This window comes from Prionailurus viverrinus, chromosome B3 (genome assembly GCF_022837055.1).
Source record: "Prionailurus viverrinus isolate Anna chromosome B3, UM_Priviv_1.0, whole genome shotgun sequence".
In the NCBI taxonomy this organism is placed as follows: Eukaryota; Metazoa; Chordata; class Mammalia; order Carnivora; family Felidae; genus Prionailurus; species Prionailurus viverrinus.
Window position 1 is genome coordinate 133566394 of NC_062566.1, and position 13124 is coordinate 133579517.

The following is a 13124-nucleotide window of genomic DNA, read 5'->3' on the forward strand; positions in this document are numbered from 1 at the left end:
GAGATGTACGCAACTACTCCTCGAATAGTTCAGACAAGGAAACCACATACACGTACGGCAAATGTGTGCAACACGTCAAGCAAATGGGGCAAAGCGCGGATTCTCTGCCCCACTCTTAACCTTGTGACTTCGCTGTACGTTTGAAACTGTTTCCAAAAAAAGACTCTCGAAAAGTAAATATGTATGAGTGGTGAGACTGGGACTCCCCTGCACACTCGGTTCGCCCGCCACACCAAGCCACCCGCAGAACGTGGCAGACAAACAGTGCAGTTTGTAGAATGAAAACCGTGCCCACGTGAGCGACGATAAAGACCTTCAAACGGCTTCTGTGCGCCTTGCAGACATCAGGTCACCTGGCACGCATTTGCACAGGGATGCATGTACACCCTGATTCTTCTACCGGCACACGTGTGTAGGAGCACGCGTGCAGAAGAATCAAGTTCAAGCGAGTATTTGATAAACTCAACAAGAGAGTCACGACTGTCGCACAATAACGTACAGAACAGAATCGTCACAGTTCCAAAGGTGTTCGTGTAGGTTTTGGAAATCCACACCCTCTCCTGGGAGGGCGGGCGCGGGAGAGGGTCTGCAAGGAGACAGGGGACCGCGATTTAACCCTCTCAACCTGCTTTTCCGTAAGGTCACAATAGTTAAGTTCATCTTCACCGATTGAATGTACAGTGGCTGGCCCCAGAGATACTTTCTATTTAGGGAAAGCGAATCCAAGATGAAAAACCTCAGCAGGTAATCCAATAATGTGAAAACAGAACAATCTGTAATTTTGCCAATTTTTACTTTCTTTGGTGTGTTTAAGTAGATTTTTTTTTCCCCTTAAGCTGGTCTTAAGGAAAAGCTCTGAATCCCTGCTGGTAAGTAAACGTTCTGTAGTTTCACAGATGTACTGATTATTGATTAACTGCTTTCGCAGAGCCAACAGACAACGCCTTGTGATGGCTCCTCGAGGACAGAGTTTAAGTTTCTGGACGAACAATTTACATCCACGACATCGGTGAGGCCATTGTGTAGCTTCTACGTAGTATTTTCTCAGAAATAATTTAGTAAAACACACGAACAAACTCTCTTCCTCTTTCCACGTATGATAGATAAATCACAGATTTACCGTTTTAATGTTTGAGATCTCTGTGTTGCTGTTGTCCGAGCTGCATTTTGACATTGTGATAGCAGTTTATTGGAAAATCACAGCATGCCCAAGCTTCTGCTCTAAAAATAAATGCAAAAATAGCCAAGTTTAAGGTTCCTGTACTTAAAACTGAATATAAACACATCTACAAGAAAGCCCCATTGATAAGAAGAGTTAAATAAAAGACCATTATTTTGTATTACATTTTAAACAAAAGACATTTGGGTTATTTTAGGATATGAAGTCTTATTCTAAAACAAAGAACAAGAGAGTGGGGGCTGGCAACAATAGCATGCCTAATTCCCAGAGATCTGGGGAAGAGAAAAAGTTAGAGGAAAGTTCAAGAAAAGGCTGCAAAAGGAATACAAGAAAATCAAACACAGTAAACAAAATCTAAAGATAGCAGCTAGAATAACGGGGGGTAAAAATGCCAATGCCACGTATACGTCATTTCCTAAATTCACGTACACCAAAGAAACGAAGATCCCCGGAAGAGGCACTTGGCTGAGCAATCCCAATCACCGCGATACGTGCATGAAATCCGTCAGCGATTTCAATTTCTCAGAATGGAATTAAAAACACAACAGTTCAATCCGCACTATAAACTCTCTTACAGAATTCATTCATGAATAAAAGAATTCAGAACACACCCCAACGATACTGTTATAAAGAACTATAAATTCAGTGCGCTTCTGGTAAAAGATCACAGATCAAAAACTAAGGAAGTGTGTTAACACGGGAAGCTTAATTTAAGTAACAAATGTTGATTTTGTCGGCTTTGACACCAAATCTTGCTCGTGCTCATTACGCTAACGACCGCAGTGTCTCCACTCCCAGAGGCTCGGGAAAAGAAACCGTGAAACTCATCCGTGTCTGGTCTAGTCGGGCGAAGGCCATTCGGGCACAGGTGACGCTTTCTCATCTCACAGACAAGTTCGTTTTGCTAGTCAGCTAACAAAGCAGGTCTTAGCACTGCTGTAGTACGTACATATTTACCTCAAAATGCTGATTCTAAGTTCTTTCAGTTTCCAAGTCTGTATTAATTCACACCCTAGGTAACCTAAAAGCAACCAGAGAGAATATTTTAGAACATTAAAGTCATTGTTAAAAACCAACTTTAAGAAAATTCCTATTTGACAAACTTTGCATACTTCACTTATCAGAGTAAGATTCCTGGTAACTTATTCTTCTACTCAGAGTCAAGAAAACAGTACACACCTGGAAGAGCTGCCTTCAAAATTAGCCTTTGTTATGTTCTAGTACAACTGAGAACGTGTGCAGGTTGTTGGCACAATCCAGTTAGATAGAAGGGAGAATTCTTGGCAGTAAATTCCATCCCGCCCCCCCCCCCCCCCCCCCCCCGTAAAATCTGACTTTGACACTGCGGGAACACCATGTGGGTCGGTAACCATGCTTCCCAGGAGCAGATCTCCCCTCTCCTGGCGTCTGTGTGGGTTTCTAAAGCTACCTCCTCCTGTGACGCTTAATTCCATTCTGTCCCACCACCTGGGAAGATACAGACTCCGTCCACCATCAAGGCCTCATCTGTCACGCTCCACCCCGCCGTAATTCACACTCACACCTTTTCTCAAAACACCATTAACTAAAATAATAAAGCTGACAATGCTTTAAAATTCAACTCCACTCTTACAAGATTACTGTCCCCCAAATTATCTCCTTAGGCATTTCGGTACAGACGTCAGAGAGTTAACGCACCGAGTACAATGAAAACTTATTTCGTGTTCATAAACACAGAGCCAACAGGTCAAGTTTTCTCATTTTAATTGACGATCAGAACTTCGACTACAAACATGCAAACTCCCGTTTGAGAAGCCCCTTTCAGATAGCTCGGAAAAAGACACGCCAGGTATCAGACACTCGGTCAGGGTTTAGTCCGAACCAACAAACTTCACCCACATTAACTAGCATCTAACTCCAGCCATACCCCTTCGGACAAAGGCTTGTGACAACAGCCAACTTAACCATTCTGATCTAAGGTCCAGAAGCATCTAGAGCTTGCCGGTACACATTTTCGAGACCGGTAACACAACTCACAACTCTGTCATTTCATCGCAACGTGTCACAGGTGCCGACACTCTTAACTCTACAGGAATCGCTGTCCGGATTTCCTTCCTACGCTCACGAAGCCCAACACGTGCCAACTACTAAAAGTCCCGTAGTGAAGCAAAGAAAACACCCACGCGTTAACACCGTAACAGTAAAATGCTGTCAAAAGTACTTCTGTAAGCGAAAACAGATAAAACTAAAGGACTGTTTGAAGAGCCTTTGGGTCCCGGCAACAAACACGATGTCGGAGATCCGGGGCATTTTACCCACCAAGCCTGAAATCACCAAGGGAGTCCGTGGTTATAGATGCAACGTGGTGGGTCTAGACGATTACTGGCCTAAAGGCAAGTTACAAGTAAGAGGCTTCCCTCTCCCAGTTGATCATAAAGGGAAGAGATTCTCCCTCCCTCCCTTTGTTCACAATTTCTTTCTCAACACTTTCCAAACGTAAGTGAATCTCTTTAAAGCCAGAGAGCCTGTAGCCGGTCTCCCATCTCAGGAACGTTTTCCTAGCACCTGAGAGGTATCCCTGAAACCTAATCCTCAAGAAAGACAAGGCCCGATGTCTCCCAGTCTCCTAGGTAGAGATGGGCCTCATTTGCCACCGAGCTCCAAACTGCAAAACCTACCTCTGGTCATGAAGATATGAGGAAACGAGCAATTTTATCTTCAAAACATGGATGTCAAGTGTTGTAACCACTTGACTGTACAGAAGAGTGACATCTCTTGGTCTCTGGAGCCTGCTTAGCAGACAGCCTGTGAGGCCCGTGGCCCTCCGGTTTAATGCTTACCCAGTAAGAAAACTGTTTTCTTCCCTCTACCTGCGTGGACAGATTTTTCTGGGTGAAAGAGGAGGTTCTGTTTTCAATTATATTTCCTCAACACTCATCTTTAAAACAAAACAAACCCATAAAATATATTCTCAAACAATATCCATGCCAAATAACAAATTTCCATTTCTTGGAACTTGAATACTAGAGAAATCTTAGAGTTTGCCATCCAAGTACGTTAGGGGGAGGAGCTTTTAAAATGATGACAGAGCTAAGCGCACCAAGGCTTGGCTCCTTCAGAGAGGATTCTGCGCACAGCAAGGACCCAAGTTGTTTCAAAACCACTCCCACCGACCTTCCTTTTCTAAGTTAGAGTCGGGGCTCGAGCAGTCTCAGCTATTTGACCTTCGGAAGCCGAGATGATGCCCTCACCCCTTAATACTTTCTCACTTACAGTCACTCCTCTCCGAGGCCTGCCACGTGGGAGGGGCACGGGGAAAGGTCACCTGGGGAGCCGGAAAGCAAACTGGTTTTTTTTGTTTTTTTTTTTTTTAAAGTATCTATCATTTAAAAACCATCTGAAAGCCAACAAGGGGTCCAGTCTCAAGAAGACCCCGGTTTATCAGGCTCCCTCTAAGGTGGTTTCCTTGCCTGTAAAATATACTAAGCTATTACTGAGAATCTGGTTAAGATCACGTATATGAAGCTTGGTAGAAAAAACGTTCTTGTGACACAGAAAATGCTCAGTGCATGGCAGGATTTATACAACCACACTCCTGTCCTATCTAGTCCTCCTCTCTCTCTGCTCCTCCCCTGCACACACGCGCTCTCTCTCTCTCTCTCTCAAAAATGAACATCTAAAAAATGATGACAGTTTGGGGGCACCAGGGTGGTTCAGTTGGTTGAGCGTCCGACTTCGGCTCAGGTCATGATCTTGCAGTCCATGAGTTCGAGCCCCGAGTCAGGCTCTGTGCTGACAGCTCGGGGCCTGGAGCCTGCCTCGGATTCTGTGTCTCCCTCTCTCTCTGCCCCTCCCCTGCTCGTGCCCTGTCTCTCAAAAATAAATAAATGTTAACAAAAAATTTTACTTACAAATTTAAAATTTGTAATGAACAAAACTGCTTACAGTATGGAATACAATGGAAAACAGCAAAGCACTTTTATTTAGAGGAAGATCACGACAAAGTCAAATTACAAACTAAAGAAGAAAAGGTGGAAGGAAAGAATGGAGAGAGAAAAAATTCATCCAAAAATTGAGGATGGGATTATGACCATAAGCCATCTTTTTCCTTAAAACTTTTCTGCATTCTAAAATTTCCTGCAATTCGAACAATGTATTGCTTTTAGAACTGGAAAACAAGCTTTCACATGGAGGATGATTTGTAGTAAGACCACAGTTCACAGAGAAATGATTCCGGGGGCACCTGCCTGCCTTAGTCAGTAGCACATGTGACTCTTGCTCTCGGGTCATGGGTTCGAGTCCCATGTTGGGTGTAGAGGTTACTTAAATAAATCTAGAGAGAAATAACTTAGACTTTAGATTAAAACCAACAAAAACAAAGAAAACAAAAAGTTTTTTTAACTTCTCCCTTCTTAAGCCATTAAATGTGGTAAAACTTACCCTAGCTTCTATGACTTAAACCACAAATTCACTAGCTTTCTTCTCTCGCACTACTCTATGAACCAAATTTCTGGGTTTCTGTAAATCTGTAACAAACATATTATGTTTACATTTCAGTGTCATGAAGCCTAAAATTAGATCTGTCCAAAACTGAAACTGAATACAGGTCAAACACCATTTTAACAAATATCATCCATCAAAATCTCCACATAAAAAGTATCTCTAGGCTGCCGGCCAGTGGCCCACGTACTTAGAATATTTCTTAAAAAGACAACATTCCTACACACCAAAATGGCACTTGGAACTGTCCCTCCCCTTCAGGTTACCTACAAGGACATTTACCCTTCAGTTTGTTTCAAGAGGTAAATACTTAATACACCGCTAACTTTCAAGGTGAATTCTAAGGCTACTGTTTGATTTCAAGAGTCTGTCCTTTATTCAATAAAAACATTGTTCAACAAGTGCTAGAATTTACTCAATTCGTGACCCTCTTCTTGTCTATCTTTTACGTATCACATAAGAACATCCATGAGAAAAAAAAAAGGCCACCATTTTCTATGTTAAGCTGTTTTAACACAATACAACACATCAACATTTTAATACTAAAGAAAGGTTAGTCCTGGGGCGCCCGGGTGGCTCAGTCGGTTAAGCGTCCGGCTTCGGTTCAGGTCATGATCTCGCAGTTCGTGGGTTCGAGCCCCGCGTCGGGCTCTGTGTTGACAGCTCGGGGCCTGGAGCCTGCTTCGGATTCTCTGCTTCGGATTCTGTGTCTCCCATTCTCTCTGCCCCTCCCCGCTCACACTCTGTCTCTCTCTGTGTCTCAAAAACGAATAACATTAAAAAGAAAAACAAATTTAAAGAGAGGTTAGTCCTGAGACAAAACGAGTCTGAGAGACCGCGGACTATGATGGCTGTTCAGCTCAGTCAACTTGAGTCAGGAAAGCAAACATATTTTTTAATTTTTTTTTTCAACATTTATTTATTTTTGGGACAGAGAGAGACAGAGCATGAACGGGGGAGGGGCAGAGAGAGAGGGAGACACAGAATCGGAAACAGGCTCCAGGCTCCGAGCCATCAGCCCAGAGCCCGACGCGGGGCTCGAACTCACGGACCGCGAGATCGTGACCTGGCTGAAGTCGGACGCTTAACCGACTGCGCCACCCAGGCGCCCCAGGAAAGCAAACATATTAAAAGCTCCGGGCAAGGGGGGAAGCACCAAGCACTGGAGCGCAAGACGTGCACCCACTCGTGTTCTCTGCCTTCCCCAGAAGCCCAGGACTCATGTATCCCAGCCTTCACATGAGCTTCCGCTTCCGGGCCCCCACCTGCCACTCACTCACCCCAAAGAACCTGAAACCTATCACTGGACTCCCCTCTCATGCAGCACACAGGGGCCCACCCTACCACCCAAATCATGGCTTAATTTGTATCTTCTGCTCCACATTAGATACTATTGCTATAGCGATTTTCCCCCCAAAACTGTAAGATTTTTCAAAGGAAAGATCGTCTCATACTTGACTTGCACAGAATTAAAGCAAAGCTGGAAATATCAATAAATTTGGTTTTCATTAACTAATTCCAGGTAGAGAAAAAAGGCTTACTGATCTAACCTTAAATTAATATCTATCTTTTTGCAGGCCAAATAACAAATTCAATGTGGATACTGCTTACTTTTAAAAGGCTTTAAACCACCCACATTATTCTCACAAGTTTAACACCCCATCCTTGCCCCGTCCCCCAACAAAGAAAATTCAGGGCTGATCAGAAGCCATCAAAGGTACAGAGGCACCCATCTGCACAATGATAATCCTGCCAGCATCCAGCTATCCTATCCCGCCAGCCTCGTCCTCCCAGAGCTCCGAACCTCGGCAAAATCGTCTTGCACATTAACGCAACCTGATTGGATAGAAACCTTGAAGATGTTTCAGCAGTAAGGTACAGTTCTAAAGTTACAACATAACTAACTGGGAAAACCCAAAGACTCGCTTTAGAAACGTTGTTTTATTAGGTGTGAAATCTAGATAAAGTTCTATTTAATGTCAACTAATAAACGGAGAGGAAAGACAGAAAAAACATCACCATTTTTAACCATCACGTTACTAACTGAGGCAAGAGTCATTAACGGATGCTAAAGATGTTGGGTGAAGTTTACAAAAGAATATTTACGTCATCTTAAGGTATCTCTGCACAGATTACCTACGAACCCTAATGAAAACTGGTAACGTTGCCCCGGGAACACCCAAGAGATGACACCCTTAACCACAGTGACATCTGGGACAAACTGGGGCTGGGACAAACGGACATGTAACTTCCAAATGTGATGAACTGAGAAAGAAACGTCATTTATGTAGATTTTCCTGCCCAAAGTTGCAAAGCCTGAATCTAATCATGAGGAAACATGGAAACGAAATTTCAGGTTCATTTCACAAAACCGCCGGCTCCTGCTCTTCAAAGATGTCAGTATCACAGAAGACACAGTCTGAGAAAAGATGCCAGATTCCAAGTGGAAACAAACGTGTCAACTACATGCAACACACACGGTGCGGTTCCTGGACTGAATACCGTACAACAGAAGGACATTACTGGGCTGAAGCAGCACCGGCCACCCGAAAACGGGCCACTTTGGCGTAGAGAGCATTCTGGGCTGAAGGCAACGGAGAAATAGCAGCTGCGGGAGGAATTCTCTGCCCTTTCCCTCTCTGCCTCAACGCAGGACACAAACGTCGCTTTGTGAAAGTGTCCCTCCTCCCCACTCCAGTACCAGGAAGAGACGTTAATTATCCCAAGGACCCGGAGGATGTGAATCTGCATGAACAAACCTTACTACCATGGCCCCTGTTACTTTCCCTCATCTATTTCCCGTCCCACGACTGACCATCCCCAGAAGCCCCAACTCTCGTTCCTTTGTCTTGTCACGCGTCCAAAATACATCGCCCTTTATTAAAATGGTACATACGCTCTCAAGCCTAACTGCTTCCTCGGGTTTTCACTCCTCCCGGGTGAATCTCCAGCGTGCATATGCCAAACAAATCTTCTGTCTGGTTCATCTGGCCTTTGTCAATTTAATTCACAGGCTCCATCCGCGAAGAGCCCAGAGGAAAAGGTTTTTTCCTCCCCCCATAGAGACACTGGTGAAATGTAACTGTCATCATCAATGCTAACGTCTCCGAATTCGGTGACTACACTGTGATTATGTAAGAGAATCTGCTCTTGTTCTTAGAAAATCTACCTCGAGTATTCAGTCGTGAAGAGTATAAAAGGCCTGCCACTTGATCTAAAAAGGTTCGGAAAAGTAACAACGGAATGCAGAGAGAGAAGGCAAATGTGGCAAAATGTTAACTATTGGTACACGTAGGTAATGGTGTGGGAATTCTTTAGACTATTCCTATAGCTCATGAGTTTGAAAATATTTTTAAAACAAAGTGAAAAACGAAACCCTAGTAAACACTGACATAGATGTTTGACTATCAAAACACAGGGGGGAAAAAAAGGGGGGGGGGCGCTTAGGGTGATTTTCCCCACTTAAAAGACCTTTGTTTTGCCTCCTGCCCCTTGAATTATTCATTCATTCAACAAATATTTACTGAGCGAGACATCCGTACCGCCGGCTTGTATTCTGGAGAAGGTGAGCGCCGGGCGGGAGCTCAGTCCTGGAGGGACTCAGTCCGGGAGGGGACAGTAACAGGGCCTCATGCGGGGGAAGAGCCAGCATGTGAAGATGCACTAAAAAGAAACCAGGCAAGTCACGCTGAGGACATCATAAGCCCTGTGCCGTGGCACCTGCCCCACACAAGTGTCCAAACAGCAGGATAGGTTAGGATAAGCAGGAGCCACAGCCTAAAGGGCTTCCTGCGCAGCCCCACCAGGGCGGAGAACCCGCGGGCTCCAACAAGATCTGGGCCTCTGCTCGTGTAGTCTCAGCACACGCCAAGGGCTCCCACCTAGGTCATCTCGGCCAAGGGCTCTGTGTATGAGGCCCTCCAAGGCCCAGAGGCAGGAGCGGTGACGGACAAAACAAGGAACTTCTGAAGTTTACTCTTTCCTTTAGAAAGGACCTTCCTTTTCCTCGTTGTAATCACTGCCTCTACTCATACAGGAACTTTCTCTATTTGCACACTGCAAGTCCCCTGTCCCAGGCACTAGGCACCCACTTATCCCAACCGTGGAGGAGGCAGGATGGCTGGTCACTCTCTCTCTAGGGATGATTCTCTATCCTTGGCTACCTGTTTGCACATCTCTACTTGGAGATCCACACTGGGTGATCAAGACAACTTCAGGCTGTTCCAAAACCTGACCTAATAAGAAAGATGGAGGTTCATTACTGCTAAACACAATTTAAAAAAATATATGTCCGTTACGGAAATTCGAGAGATGCTTCAAAAAAGAGAAGAGAAGCAGCATCAGAACAGATGCAGCCTCCTGTATTTCACCCTTATTTCACTCAGTTACAATTAAACCCAGAACACACACATTACAGAAAGAATCCAGATGAGAGGGGAAAAGAAGTGGGCTCCAAAGTCAGAGTGGTGACGGGATCCACTTGTAAGCTATGAGATCTTGGGCACATGACCTCATCTGCCTTTCAGCCTCTGCCTTATTTCTTTTCTTTTCTTTTTTTTTTAATGTTTATTTTTGAGAGAGAGAGAGAGAGAGAGAGAGAGAGCGCGCGCGAGCACGAGCTGGGGAGGGGCAGAGAGAGAGGGAGAAACACAGAATCTGAAGCAGGCTCCAGGCTCCAAGCTGTCAGCAAAGAGCCCGCCAGGGGGCTCGAACCCACGAATGGCAAGATCATGGTGTGAGCCGAAGTCAGACACTTAACCAACTGAGCCACCCGTCTGTGGAGCTGTCAGCCTCTGGCTCCTCTCTCTCTCCTACATCATCCCACAACACCTACATTTAATTCAGTGGCTACATCACATAGGCAAATCACTAAAAAAATAGATACAATGTCAGGCGTGAAAAAGAGAACTTGGGTACTGGGGGGAGGAGGTGAAACACTGCGAGAGCCTCCCTAAAGAACACGCCGCGCGAGGCACAATTAAGAGCATGTGACATTATTGACATATTTGGGGACTACAAAGGATGGGAAAGAAGCAGGAACCAAAACTGCAAGTGCAGGCTCACATCTTTCAGAATATTTATAACCCTCTTAAAAGAAAGAAAGAAAGAAAGAAAGAAAAAACAAACAAACATAGGAAAGAATCCACACTAGACCAAAGGGCAAAAAACCGGCAGCTACCAAACCCTGCAAAGCCACTAGGACACCCCAAATGTGTTTTAGAATTTTCTACATCTGCTTCCGCCTTATTGTATGGATAAAGCCTGAGGTCCGCAAGGGACCGAGGCAGTAAGTGAACTGTCTGAATACACTCAACACCAAAAGCATGAGTAAATCTTTGTTATTTGCCAGACCCAACCTCCCGCCAAGGACTACCAAAAACCATCAGTCCTAGGTAGGGGGAAGAAAAGAAAGCGATTAAAAACAAGAGAAGAATATTAATGGAGCTCAAAGCACCATGTAACTAGGTATAGGGAAAACATGAGTCAAACCAGGATAGCAAGATGGCTCAAAAGTTCAATGCATTCCCTCTGCGCTTAGAGGATAAAATCGAAAATCCTTACTGCACACGGCCCTGCATCTATCTCTAACTGGGACTTGTGTAATTCTACCTCCTCCCTGCAGACACATCCACCAAGGGCCTTTCTACCCCAGAGCCTTTGCATATACCACCCCCCCCCCCCCACCCCTCAGCCTCAACTGTAGGTCTCATCGAGTGCCACTTTTTCAGAAAGTCAACAGTTTCAGTTAAAGACAGTAAATCTATATATCCAGAACCAACCGGGGTGCCAGGCACAAGCAGGATCTTTTTGAATGAATAAATGCTGACAATTCTTACCACTAAGAACCAATCCTAGAGGTTATTTCAATATGGACTGCCCCACTCCCAAAATGTTTTTAAGGTGCCATTACTTCCTACTTTAACGACTTATTTTTATTTTTACTATCGCTTAGAAACAATCCTGCAAAGAACCAAGAACATGTTAAATTATAATTCACTAGTCGAATTAATCCAAAATGCAATGTGGTCAAAGATTAAAAATTTAGCTCCGAATCTAATTACAGATTCCACATAACAATAGCTTTTGAATATAATTTGTTTTCAGGGAACTAACTTTGTCCACATCGATCACACTTGTGCCTAAACTGGAAGAGTATTTAAAAAACTTAATTCGAGTGGCATTAACCACTGCTTATTCTTCCATGAACCACAATGAAGAGTATTCTTTATGTTAAATCACTTAACAATCTCTTTAAAAAGTTGCAATTTTTCCAAATGGAGCTAAGTTTTTTCTCTGGTTATTTCTATTTTTAGTATCAGTTACATCTTAGTAGCCACTAAAGAAAGTACTTCAGAAGGGGGCAAATTCCCTGAAAAACAAAACCGACCAAAATTAACATCTAAAGAAACAAAAAATTTGAAGAGGTCTATAGCTTTCAAAAAAAAAAAAAAAAAAAAAAGATTATTAAAAACTCCCAAGCCCAGATGGCTTCACTAGAGTGAATTCTTCTAAACATTTAAAGAAACAAGTACAATCTTAACAACAAACCCTTCGGGAGGACGGAAATGAAAAGGAATCCTTTCCAACTCTTTCCGTGAGACCTGCATAAGCTCGACAACAAAATCCAACAAGGACATCATGGTTAAAGTAAAATTACAGACCTATCTCTCAAACCAAAAGCGTAAAAATACTCATCAAAATGTTAGCAAACTGAATCCAGGAATGTATAAAAAGGATAATGCATCACAACCAGTTACAGTTTATCACAGGAATGCAAGGATGGCTTAACACTCAAGAGTCAACTGATTTAGGGGCGCCTGGGTGGCTCAGTCGGTTGAGCATCTGACCCTTGATTTTGGCTCAGGTCACGATCCCAGGGTAGTGGGATCAAGATGCACATCAGACACTGCACTGAGCATGGCGCTTGCTTAAGATTCTCTCCCTCTCTCTCTCTCTCTCTCTCTCTCTCTCTCCCCCCCCCGCCCCTCCCCCGCTCACACATGAGCATAAGTGCACGTGCACTCTCTCTAAAAAAAAAAAAAGTCAACTGATTTATTAATATTTAATATAAAGCTACAATACGTAAGACAGTGTGGGTAATGGCACAAAACAATGCAACAGAACAGGCCATGGAATCAGACCCAAACATACAAGTTATTTAATTAATGGCAAAAACAACACTGTAGTGTAGTACAGAAAGGACGGTCTTTTCAAATAACAACTGGGTTAATTGTGTATCCAGATGGAAAAGTGAGTCTTGACTCCTTCCTCAAGTCATACACAAAAATCAGTGCCAGCTGGATTGTAGTTCTAAAGGTGCAACGTAAAACAATAAAGTCTTCAGAAAACAAGTTAAGAGAACACCTTCATGTCCTTGGAGTAAGCAAAAATTTCTTAGACGAGATGCTAAAAGTACTAATCATACAGGGAAAAAATGGACAAGGTAGACTACGTCGAAATTAAA

The 13124-nt window shown here is 43.7% G+C and overlaps 1 protein-coding gene across 6 annotated transcripts in view; it reads right to left on the reverse strand.

Moving 5' to 3' along the window:
- Positions 1–13124, reverse strand: part of DICER1 (dicer 1, ribonuclease III) — a 73524-nt gene that overhangs the window by 49841 nt on the left and 10559 nt on the right. For 5 of the 6 annotated variants that reach the window (XM_047862585.1, XM_047862584.1, XM_047862587.1 and 2 more), the window contains exons 2-3: positions 2138–2201; positions 1121–1221 (exon numbers count right to left, since the gene is read on the reverse strand). The exons of the other annotated variant lie outside the window; for it this stretch is intronic. The gene's annotated coding sequence lies outside the window, so the exon portion shown is untranslated. The remainder of the gene's footprint in view (positions 1–1120; positions 1222–2137; positions 2202–13124) is intronic. 6 annotated transcript variants of the gene reach the window in all.